The 13,031-nt window shown below is 44.2% G+C and overlaps 1 long non-coding RNA gene across 1 annotated transcript; it reads right to left on the reverse strand.

Moving 5' to 3' along the window:
• Positions 1-884: 884 nt before the first annotated feature.
• LOC121339491 lies at positions 885-12,265 on the reverse strand. Its single transcript, XR_005953188.1, has 4 exons — positions 10,107-12,265; positions 6,443-6,566; positions 5,189-5,482; positions 885-2,419 (listed from the first exon to the last, which is right to left on the reverse strand). It is a non-coding gene; the product is annotated as an uncharacterized LOC121339491 (long non-coding RNA).
• Between the last annotated feature and the right edge of the window lie 766 nt (positions 12,266-13,031).

Here is a 13,031-nt window from a genome sequence, read left to right on the forward strand (position 1 = left end):
TGGGCAGATCACTTCTTCTGCTGCAGTGGAGGCAGAGCAGTGCTTCAGCCCCTGTGGCAGTCCCCAAGCTTGCAGTGCCAAAAGGCCTTAGGCCCTGCAGATGCTGCCAGTGCTTCTGGGGACATGTTCAGCTGCCCATCACGAGCTGCCAGTCAAGGCACTGCCTCGATGGCCAGGGCATGTGCCAACCACTCCTGCGTCTGCATCCAAAATTCAGTTTTGTATATTCATCCCTGCCTGTCCCAGCTCTCAGAGGTTCAGCTGTGCTATGCTGTGCTCACCACAGATGTTCTCTTCCAGGTGCCTCTCCTGGCACATGAAAGAACCACAAAGCCTGGGTTTCACTCAGCTACTCAGGCACTTGTCTCTTAATTAAAACACAGGAGCAGAACAGAGGAAAATAGCCCAGTACAGCACTGCTCTCCTCAAATGGTGGGAAACTTCTGCCTGCTGCCACGTCTTTCAGCTATAAGCTTTTTTTTTCTTTGTTGAGAGATATGCACTGGCAGAGGAGAAGCACACCATTCCTCTCATTGTTGCTCTTCAGTTTTGCCCAAGTTTTGTAAAGGCAGTGGCCTTCTCATCCACCAAGGTTTTTGGGCACAGGGAAGGATGATGTTTCTCCCCCTCAAACCTACCCTCACAGTATGGTTTATAGCTTAGTGATTTGGGACTAGCAGAAAGGAGTGGGCTTGAGAATCCTCTCAGACAGAGAAGAGATCTAAATCCCTGCCTTATACCCCACAGGAAGATGTCTAGGCATGGAGCTACTGTATACCTATGGCAATCAGCCATTTTATTATAAGACAAACCTCTTTCCACAAACACTCAATTCTCTTCAGGGAATAGGAAGTTAGCCCAGGATGACTAGACAGCATGTCGGCCCCACAACTGCAAAGTCTCCAGATTTGATGCTGAGCCATGTGTACAAGGTCTTGGCTGGGAGAAGCACCTTGCAGCCTATCATTTAGCCAGCATGGCATTGATGGCCTGTGCTGTGCTGCCACCAAACTGAGAGCACCTCTAGGAAATTGCTAGTAAAAACTAAAGCACCTCTAGGGCCAATGAATATTGTGGCAGTTTTCAATTAAATGTGCCTGCAGGTAGGATTTAGTTGTCTTTGTGGCAGTAGTCATTGTCTAGGATTATTGTAATTGTCTAGACTCTAAGAGCAGAAAGGTGAGAGCTGCATTATCATGATGCTCTGTGTGGGCTTATGAGTTTTCCATGCAATAGAATGCACCTGCCCCAGCACAGTACCACCTAAAGCAGCCCCAACATGAAGCTGGCTCACAGCCAGCCATCCCTGGGAGCAGCACCTGTCTCAGATCCCCGGCTGCTTGCCCCTGCACTGGTGGCCCAGAAGCTACCTAATACATTCTCTCCTGTCACTCAGCAGCTCTATGCAGTGCTCCGGAGTTTTACCAGTCTCCAATAATTTTCACACCCGACAGAAATACAATTCTGGCAGGGGAACAGACCAGAGCACATGGGCAGGCACAGTAATTGATGCTTTCTCCTCTTTGTTTCAGATAATTCCCAAAGATGTGTCTAAGCCCAGTGTTTGTGAAATGGTTATGCCATGAACAACACTGACTGGGCACACATGACATGAAACACTGCTTTAATCTAGGGAGGCTGAGCCTCACTGCAACCCCAGCTACTCCAAGCAGCCACCGGCTCACAGCGGTTCCTCCCTTCCCTGCCCAAGCATAGGCCGTTTCATTGCATGACAGCACAAGCTCCAAACACAAAACTGTCACTGTAATTGGTCATTCTTTCTCCCATAACTGTGTCAGCATGGCTCTGTCTATTCTGCCATTGACAGAGGCAACCAGACTAGTACAGAAGGATCTACAGCAGTGAAAACAAGACAAAACTTCAAGGAGCAGATGAATGGCTACCACCTATCTCTGGTCATGTTCCCATTTTCACTGGCTTACCATACTCTTTAATGCCATGTAAAGCTGTGTTAACTGAGGAATGAGGCTGCCTATATTACTCTGGCTGCTGTTGAAAGGGTACAAGCCAAGGGAGCAACCTTCCTGGAGAAGAGCAGCAGGGTTGTCATGTTAGGAAACAATATTACGCTTCTGAACCGCAAAACTGCTGAAGTGCTGAAAAGAGTGTGATCCACCCACTGGGCAGCAGCAGCACTTGAGCCTGCTGTATTGGACTAGCTAGGTACCTGTGGTCTGTAAGCATCAAGGCTTTTTGCTTTAGTCAGGAATGTTTGCTGAGTGGCACACCCAGCAGTTCCATCCCTCCACTGCCAGTTCAAATGCAGGTCTCACCCTCAGCCTCAGTCCCTCAGCAGCACTCACGCTCACCGCCCTGATGCTGATAGACCCAAACAGCCAACACGTGCTCCCAGACTGCAGAGCCGAGGGTGAAGGCAGCAAAGCTTTGCCAGGTAGCTCTGTAAAAAAAGGATACATGTGCCTGTGTAAATTCTCCATCGTAAACAGAGCTGTAGATACGAGCAAGCCAGACCAGCTGCTGCAGCAGCCAAGTACACTGCTCTCATTATGCTGACACTGCCAGAGCAACAAACCCCTCCGTGAATCAAGGGCTTATCTAGAAAAGGTGCTTACGGGGATTAGGACTTCATTCCTGTTTCACAGTCAGACAAGCTCTGCCCTTGACTTCAGAGGATTGGGAGGTTGTGCTGGGCCAAGGACAGGTTGGGAGGGTTTGGACTGTGACCCTCATGACAAAATCAATAGTGCTCACGTGGCTAGTGCCACTGTGTAAATCAGTCATGGGGACTGGCTTGTCAGTCATGGGGACTGGTCTTCTAAAAAAAAAAAAAAATCACAACAAGAGATATAAATGACTTCCTCCAGCATGCCTTAAATCATTCTGAAAAGTTAATGTATCTTAAAAGAGATAAAGAATTTGCAGATTTGTAAGTACCTGTTAAAATAGTACTAATAATCATATATAAATACATTAAATACATTAGAGAAATGTATTAGATTGAGTCGAATGTATCAAGGGGAGGCAAAGATTTTTAACTCCTTCTCCTGCTGCTAAATTTGTAGTTTGAGACTTTCTTGGTTTTAAAAGCAGATAACCTTACAGAGAAACTATTTCAAGAAGGCAGCTTCACTAAGCACTTTTTGGGGAGAATTCATGGAAAGAGCTGACTAAATGTGCAACCAGACAATATATAGTCAGTGACAGGCACAGGTGAATTACCTGGCAGTCTTTTTCACTCTGACATGTGGAAATCAGATCTGTCAGCAGTTATTTTTAGTAGACATGGGGTCATGAAGGACTCATCACAAAGTTTTTGTATGATTTCACTTACCATACTTAATAATATCTGTATTAAACTTTGAGGCAATGCAACTTCTGCAATGTGTGCAAATGAGGATCATGAGTATACAATTCCTGCAAGTAGGAGTTGGTTGTTACAGCAAAGCTAGAGGTCCCAATTAATGTGTTTTGTGTAAAACTAGGAAGCAGCTGGCTTGGCTTTCATAACAGTTACCACAACAAAGTTGCAATGGAAGGGGCAAGCAGAGACGCACATCCAGACTGAGCACCCTTTATCCAAATCACAGCACACACTGTTCCCAAGACAGGCCTGTCCAGAAACCAACTTTGGCAGCTGCTGTGTCAAGTGTCAAGAAAGGGATTGGGCACACAGCATAACCTAGTCAAAGGCTGAAATTAGATACATAAAATACAAGAACTCTTATCTGTTGCTGTTGATCTACCTGAAGTACAAAATGCAACTTGCAAAATTGCTGGTTAGACCTATATTAGACTTTCCTGACCCTCTTGTTTAATAAGGGTTCACATTCCCTAGGAGTCATGCAGGTTTGACTGCAGTGAGGAGATGGCCCTCAATGGGTGGATGTTCATCCGCCTTCGTGAGTCTTCTTCATTGTGATTGCAGAGAAATTGTGCAGAACTGAGATTCCTGGACCAAATACTGCCTTTTTCCCTTTTCACCTAGTCAGCAGTGCCACTGGAGTGGAGTTCCCTTTCCAGACCAACTGGGGAAATTCATTGTTACTCAATAATGCAGGTGACCAGTCTGCAGAGATGTGCATTAGTGCCTTTTGTGCCACCTTCCACTTCAAGCTTTGGGCACTAGGAGCTGGACAGAAGACAAAAGCATGGATGAAGATGTGGTCCTTCATCACAGCAGGTTTTAATTGGTGTTCCCAATGTCCAAATACTGCAAGTAGGGGCAGTACACAGAATATTGTGTTATACTGAGTTATAACCAGCTCTCCAAACATCTGTCACCCAACAGACCTTGTTTACAGAAAAGAATTTGACCCAGTAGAATGTGCATGGACTTGCAGAAGATGAGATTAGATTACAACTTTAACTAATATAAATATTAGTCAAGAGTCCTTAAGAGATAAAAAAAAAAAAATAGCCCAAGAGATAGCTACATCTAACTATGCTTATTGTCAGAAATGGGGTACATCCAGAACAGACTTGGGTGCAAGGGCCAGTAAAGAACCAGTGATACAAGCACTACTGCTTTCTCATCTCTGCAACTTGAGTAATTGTTCTTTTTTCCCACTTAACTTTAAAAAGTCTTGCTCTTATTGCCTAGTATTTCAAGTGGTTTTCTGGGAATACAGATAGAGGAATTGTCCTCATGGTATCAGCTCATAGGCAAACTTTTTGTCTAGAAAACTCATCAGAAGGGATAATTTACACTAATCCTACAGTGGAACCTATGAATTGCTCAATGTGGAGTAGGAAATGTGTATCTGTACTCTGTGAAGTAGACAATAGACTTTGAAAAGCAGAAGTCTTGATACCTTAGCAAATTATGAGGTAAGATTTGATCCCCGTTTATCTGTAGAGATGTCTATGTCCCCAGTTTGTTTAAGAGGAGAGCCAAGGAGAGCCATTGGCTCTCCTGTCCACTCAGCTTACAATAGATAAAAAAGTATTTCACTGGGCTGGAGCACAGCTCTCTGGTCCCTGGAAGTCATTCCCAGCCATTCACAGAGACATAGCTATGGAAGGCCCTTCCTGGAAGAGCACAGCTGAGGTTCAAATTTGGTGTCACGCAAAAAAATCCTGAATGCACTGACTGTTAGCAGTGAGGACCTGATTCAAATCAACACATTAAAAAAAATTTAAAATAAAAATTAAAAAAAAGAAATATTCAGTTCTATCTAAACAGAGAGGCAGTGTCTGAGGAGCTCACCAGGCAGATGTCTGCAGCCAAAGAGACAGCAGGAAATGGTGCCTTAGAGGACTGTGAGCAAGATCCAGAGGTCCTTGAGCCTGTGCTTCCCTGGGCTCTCTCCCTGGGGTGGCAGTGGGAGGATACAGAGAGCTCATACTGCTTCATACTGGAGTATTAGTTTGGCAAAGGCTTTTGAAACCATCGATTTGGTAGAATGATGGTGTTTTATTTCCGTTTTCACAGAAACCAGGATACTGGTCTTTCAGCTTTCATGGTTGTTTTGGGGTTTTTTTCCTTCAGCAACAGCTTGTCCTTCAAAAAATCAAAGAAAAGAAAACATTCCATAGTTTTGACCACAAAAGAAATTTTCTAGTTGATAGAAAAAAGACATACATTTCCAAGTTTTCTTTAACACAACCTTCCTCCCCCTCTTTCACATCACCTCTCCCACCGACAATGGACACTGTGATTTGAACAGCTTGTGAAAATCACACAGGCTGTGACAACAAACACATCCTGAGGTTTGCAACACTGCCTGCATGAGGCAGTAACTGAATCAAGTTTTCAGGAGACAGGGTCACTGCCAGTCTTGCAACATTGGAGGAAGCATAGCCCCAAGACTGCTCTTGCCACTTCCCCAGGCAGGTTTGGTGGCAGTCTTCATGATGTCTCCCAGCTTCCTCCAGGGCATACAAAAGCCCCTGGAAGATTCCTTTCAAGCACAGGAGACAGAGCATGACTTAATTCTTATATGTTGGGTGAATTAATTCCAGACCTGTTCCCTGCACTGCAGTGATGCTACAGGTGCTTTTTTTTCTGGCGAAGGGGCAGATTCTTCATGCAGGCAGATCTACCTTGTTCACTTACAGAGTAAGAAGAAAACAGAAGTTTTTCAGAGCAGAGGAATGGCCAAAAAGGAAGAAAATTAAGGCTTATCAAACTCCAGAGTGAAATAACATTAATTATTTGCTTAAGTATTTTTATATCATTAAGGTTTTTTTTTCCCTAACATAGAGTTAGCAAAATGAGACAGCTCATGATTAGTATAAGGCTTTGGCTTGCAAATCTGTCTTTTACCCGTGTGATGGTTTTCTCCAGATTTTGGAGCATAGGACTTTTAAATAAATATTGCTATTACATGGCAATGACACACATTAAGATGCCTTCCCCTCACTCAACACAAATCAGTCACTGAAATAATATCTGATACACTGATTCTATGTGAAAACAGTAATCATGTACCTCTACATTTATCCTTGTGTGTGGGCATACCTGTGCCAGCAGCTCCTCTCTGGGAAGCCCCTGGGACCACTCCACCTGCACTAGTTATTATCTGGCATCTCCAAGGATTCCTCAAAATGTACATGGCTGGCAGAGCATCCAAGTGTTGGCAGTACTGAGGAAGAGAAAAGGACAAGGTGAAAGGGCAGAACAGGTATTACTCCTTTCTGCTGAAGTGGGTCTTTTTCCATGGCCACTTCACAGCTGAATTGTCTAATCTGTGGTTTCAACAAATGGAGATTGAGCAAATTATCTTTTGCTCTAAAAGCAAGGCACTAAGATTCAAATCAGTTCTTAAGGGAACTTAGACCAGGAAGACCCAGCCTTGTGCAAGCTGGTGAAGAGGGAGGATTGTGAAGGACTGAAACCACATCACCTGCCACAACAGGATATATTGCACCAGTCAGACCTAGAGGGAGAGCAAATTCCCCACTGGATTTGCACCTGTTCATAATATCCTTCCACAAAGGCCCCATCATAGCAGGATCCCCAGCCTCCAAAAGCCCTTGCCCCAGGCTGGAACACAACCTGAGTGGCAAGAGCCAGCACAGCTCTTGATTTCTCACAGACACCCTCTGCAAAGCACTTTCTTGGGTGTCCCATTACAAAGCAAGTTGGTGGTAACCGTGTCTGACTCCCCTGAATCTGCAGAGTCAGCCGGCCCTGCTCCTCCTTGCACCACACACTGGATGTCAGAGGCAGCCGTGCCCACACCCTGCTTGGGACTGTGAATGATTTTTGCAGGACAGTGGCAAAAGGGGAGTTTGGTATAATTATAAACACGCTGCTAAGACAAATATCTCCCCCGTGTCATAGGTACACACTGCAATGGTTTGGGACATGTAGTTTCTTTGCAACATAATATTTAATTGTATCACATCAACATTCCTGTGCTGTAGTAAAGAGTGCTGGTGTAGCAAGTTTTGAGTTGAGCTCTAGGTTTTGGCTGAGAACCGCTCTACACTGCTAGTGCCATGGTGTGGCTGCTTGCAGGAACTACATTTCCTATATACCTTGCACTGAAAAAGGAATTCAAACCTTTTTGTTTCAGAACAAAAATTTCTGAAATGCAGGCTGCAGCTTGGGAGCCGGGAAATTCATGTTCCTGGTGGTACAAGGGAGCTCAATTTTTCCCTGCCTACGCTTACTCTGCATGAAGTTGAAGTGTTAACACGAACAGAAAAGATGGCAATGGCAGAAGAAAGGAGGGGGCACAAGGAGGTGCTGGACCTGGGAAATCTCCCTGATGAACTACACAGCGGTTGTGTTGATGCTGAGTTTTATTTTATTGTTTTTCCTCCTAGGTAAACATTTCTTAAGAAAATAATTTGTATGAAAAACAAGAGTGCTAACTGAAATCACAAAGGCAGTGTTGCAGATGACTCTTCCTGCTCCACAGGGCAGATCTGAAGTTCTTGGGGAATTCTGGTTGCTCTTGAAGAGGAGTATCAGCATCAGTAAGAGTAACTCATCTCTTCAGTACATGATAGAAGAGGGATCCACTGGTGCAGAGAATACAAACCTATCCTTTCCTTTTTTCTCCTTGGCTTTAGGGACATCTCACTGTTCCTTTTTGGTGATTGCTATACCCTCATTTCTCTAGCTCAAACTGTGCAATGCAGCAAGCTGCCAGCCCTAGCCTGGCTAATCATTCTAGAAAAGGCCACATCTGGAAGTGCTTTCCTTCAGCTTTTCAAGACATTGCTCTCCTTCAGGTATTCCTTACAAGGCATCACTCCGAAAAATACAGTAGGAAGGGTGAAACCACGACCAGCCTCTGCTCTGCCAGCACTGCAGCAGCAGTTTCTGCTGCACTCCCACTTGCACCTAGTCCCTAAAGCCTGGCAAACCCTGGGGAGCTCAGCCCACAGCAGCAGATGGAGGAAGGAAGCCTTGGCCCACCACAATGAAGCAGGGGTCTAGAGACAAGAGTGAGCTCCCCTCTGCCCACCCGTGCCTCATCCATGGTGAGATGTTTGCTGGCACGCCTTTCACCAGAACGTGGGTGGACGCAGAAGAGCTCCCTCCCAAAATCTGGGTAGCATCCAATCTGACGTTTGCTGGCATGCCTTTCACCAGAATGTGGGTGACGCAGAAGAGCTCCCTCCCAAAATCTGGGTAGCATCCAATCTGAGGCAAAGACAAATGTCACTGACCTTTACAGAATTCCAATAACTAAAGTCCCTTAACTCCCTTGCACTCACTGGAGAAATTGTTCAAAACCTGTTCTCTTTCCAGTCTCTCCCAAGGGGGGAAAAAATTAGTCTCTGTGCAAGTGTATTTGTTCTGTGTGTTTCTTATTTTATATTTCACAAATCAATGCCAACTTTCAGTCATTGAATCCAGACACTCGTGTTAACAATGGATGATTATATTTTCCATCTGAATGTTTTCCCACAAGCACAAGAATTAATTCAAAGTATTCTTTTTGCAAGTAGTAGTGTTGCAATGTATACTAAGATGAAATATTTAACTTGTGTAGATGAAACTGTTTTGCTGGAACCAGCAGAGTCACACCAGCTTATACCACCAGAGACCTTGGTGCACAGCTGTGTCCCTACCCCTGGGCAGCCAGGATGCTGTGTTTGAGCCAATAGGATTTATGACCATTTTAAATAGAAGCGACTTTCTCATGCGCATCGGTAAACTGCTGTGCTATTGGACTGCAAGGAGCTGAGTACTTTTCCACTCTTTTTAGCTATTGCTATCAGAAATCATGGGTTAGTCGATAACCACATTCCTCTGAGATGAGTTTGCCAGTGCACTGAAGGAGATCTGTTCACACTGGGAGGCATTGTTTCCCAGGCTATTCCAAACAATACAGAAAACACTGTGTTCTCATTTGAGTACTATGAAGAAAAGAGCTCAGTGGAAGGACTTTTAAAGCACTAGCATATGCAACTCTATAAACTATATTCTTTAAATAAAGAAAAACCCTCTATGTTATGCAGAACTGAATCATGATTTGCTCGTGGACTGCATCCAGCATCAGAAATATGGATGAGCTTTGGCTGGGCTTTCTAAGCAACAGAAATAAATACTTCACTCCCAGCAGAAGAGGGAAAAAGAAGAATAATTTTAAAAATCAAACAGAGATTATGCAAACACTTGAGTCCCCTTCATTTTCTATAGTAAAACATAATGACAAATTCATTTAAATTGAGTAGGATCAAAATATTTTGGATAAAACCTTGCCCTGACTTAACTCCTGCCTCAGAGACCTTAATACTAAGTCAGTGCAGAGCAAGGAGATATTAATCTGTCTATACTGAACTGAATCAGTTTTGCCAACCAGGTCAGAGGTAGTATTTCAGGCACTAACTTGGTATTGATGCTTTAAATAGCAGCAGAGTGTATATGCCCTTACATAGCACTTGCTGTGAGGAGCTACTCAAATACACATTGGTTTTCAGGTGGCCCTGCAAACCAGCAATGTCCTGGTGCAAAATGAAGCAGGGCAGGCTCACCTGCCAGACAGTAAGATGTGGGTAGACTCTTTGTTGTCCAAATTAGAAATGAATGGGTTACATCTACATGCTCAGTTATACCATTGCTCCAACAAGGGATCTCAGCCTTCAGATCACTTTCCTATCATTCAGCATCACTCAGAACATGTACTCGGTTTTGGATTGCTTGTTCTAACCTCACAACTTACCTTCTAAATCTAGCAAATCTCTTTTAGCTTAGAAGTCAGCTGGATCAGGCCAGAAAAAGAAGAGCAGGAATTTTTCCAGTAAGAGTTCAACACAGTCCAACAATGAAACAAGTTTTTAGTGAAGCACAGCGTAAAGAACATGTGAAAGATAATAATTTTCCATAATGGAAGCTTGAACAGTTTCACATCCATTACTTGAATCCTTCAGAAACAGAACAATTTAAAACCCCAACTACATTTCTGTCCTCTAGTCCCTTTCCCTTCCCCGCCCCCTTACACGCAGACAGCCCCGGAAAAGTCCATAAGAGGTGAATGGACAGACTGTCTTCACTGGACTGCAGTGGGCTTTGCTGCCTAGCATGACTTGGCCTGTCTTGTTCCTGCTATTCTTGCGGGAATCTGTGTCCGAAAGAGCAATTCCAAACTGAGATGTGTGCATCACAGTCTCTGCCAGGGAAAGTCTCCAGGGTGGATCATGGCCAAACTTAATGCGGCAGTTTTAAAGAAGCAATTTCAGTTCAGGGAGTTTTTCTCTGTTTTGCTTTAAATCCAGTATATTTTGCAATGAACTACTATATGCACCCACAAATATGCTACATTAGGAGGATGAAGGAGAGGGAAACCAGTAGAGAAGAAAAAGAAATGTAGCAGTAAAACAGCAGGTCTATTTTAACAGAGTTAAATGTTCCTTGCATATTTCTCCTTGTATGTGTTTTGCAACAGAACCAGGCCTGAAAACAGACTGGAGCATTAATAACAACAAGCATGATGGCTGCTGGAGTCCAAATTACAAGTGGACAGAGGCAGTAGCAGATACTGACCAGCAGTCACAACAACATCAATTTTCTTTCCAGACTCATAGTGCTGCTCTAGGAGCTCAGGTAGGCAAAATAGTCTCACAGTTGTGGTCATCTACAAGTGACAAGAGAAGCACTGAGGGAGAGTGTATTAGCAGTTATCCAGAGTAAGGAGCATTATAAGTTTTCAAACAGAGATTGTTGCTCTAAACCCAGCAGAAACTGCAGTGGGGATTTGGTTGTATCCCGTGCCAGAAATAAAATGTCAGTCTAGTTTTTATGTAAAATGGTGTAAGTATTTTTAAAAGGAAAAAAAAAGTAAAGAAGGAAAAGAAAACCACAGAAGAGCTGAAGAACAAGAAATAATCTGCTGAAAGCAAAAAATGGTTTACATTTTTCTGTGAGGCTCATTCAAGGTGGAAAGACTAGAAACATGTTGGAAAATGTTTAGAGAGATAACAAATTGATCAAAGCATTTGGCTAGGATAAGGAACTAAAGGATCTGAGTTATTACTTCTTGGAAAAGTGGCTGCTGAGGAGGAGATAGGAAGATAGAAGAGATAACCAAAGAAAAAAGACTACTCTTGAACTCTAATCCTGAAAGGGACCCAGTGCACTTATCCATTCACATTACACTGCTGGGCAAAATGAGATACAGAAGTTAAGCAGCCCTCAAAGCCAGTGCAGGGTCCTTGCAGTGCTGTTGGAGCTGCCATGAGGCAGCTGCTGACGGCAAGCCCAGTGCTTCAGCCTGGGCCACTTGCCCCACATCGCTGCCCCGCTTGGTGACATGCCAAGTCCCTGACCCCACAGTGGGTTTTGGGAGATAAGCTTTTGCAAATCTGTCTGTGACACCTGGAGGTGTTTCCCCTCTAGGCCTTCACTCCTCCCCACTGCCACAGGTTGTTGTCCAGGAGCAGAGCATACTGTGCCTGCAGCATGCCAGCGAAACCGTGGCGTCCTGACCCCAGCTGCAAAAGAGCTGATGTGTGCCTGAGGGAGTAACATACTTTAACCCATTTTAGCTGCTTGTCAAGCAAACATGAGTCAGATCCCTAACATACCAACAGATATTAAATGGCAGCCAGAGCCTACTAGCAAATGTGACTTCTGCTTCTCATCAGGGTTGAGCCAAGTAGAGTTGAGCAGCTGCCAAAAGTGCAAGTCCCTGCCCTGCCTCTTATACTGGCTCAATTATTCATACAGATTGCAAATATGGGAAAGCTAGACCCCAAGAAAATTGAAATCACTTAGCTTTTGTTGTGGTTCTGATAGTTTTCTGAGCATTCAGTTCCTTGAAGATGTCCAGTGGGAGCACATAGCCAGGAGAAAGGCCATCCTCTCAGTGCAGTCTCATGATGAGTTTTCTCTTGATTACCTAATTCAGCACAAAGAAGAGTTACAAATACAGCTGGCCACACAAACTCCTGCCAACCAAGAAAATTGCAGGTGGGATTAGGGAACACAACCACAGCCTTTGGGGGAAATATCACTACACCAGATCACGAGATATATAGAGATCCCTAAGGTGACCTCAGTCAGTAGCTCAGAAGATGAGGATATCCAGACATCTCCAGAATGGGAGAAAACAACAACAAAAAAAAACATGTTTACTCGTGCTTACACTGGGGAACTATTCTCTACAATACTTCCCTTAGGGACCCAAGGGCAGCCAGTACTGCCAACAGTGCAACACTTCACGTGTCAGTGGCCACTGAAATGGCAGGGGTGAACCAAGGCAAGAAAACACAGGCTGAGCTGCAACTCAAGCTGCTGAATTCAAGGTAGGGCCAGGGGAGCACAAATCCTTGCAGCACACAAGGGCAGTGTGAAATAACTGCAGATCATGTCCACACAATGCCATGACAGCCTTGGTAGAGCAAAACTGCAGTAGATAAAAAGCTAACGAATTTTTCATATTGAAAGTCATAGCAAATTTTAATCTGAATCAACATCTTTAGGTGATAAGGGATGCTATTCAGAGGATCAAAGTCTCTTCATTTCCTCTTTGCAACACTGACAGATTCAGCCGGCACTTTGCAGTCACACAGGTGGCTTGACAATGATGAAGTGTTCATCCCAAGCTGACATAGATATGGAATAAGAAAAATATACTGGCAGTCAATGC

Source organism: Onychostruthus taczanowskii, unplaced genomic scaffold, assembly GCF_017590055.1.
Source record: "Onychostruthus taczanowskii isolate IOZ18803 unplaced genomic scaffold, ASM1759005v1 scaffold35, whole genome shotgun sequence".
NCBI lineage: Eukaryota > Metazoa > Chordata > Aves > Passeriformes > Passeridae > Onychostruthus > Onychostruthus taczanowskii.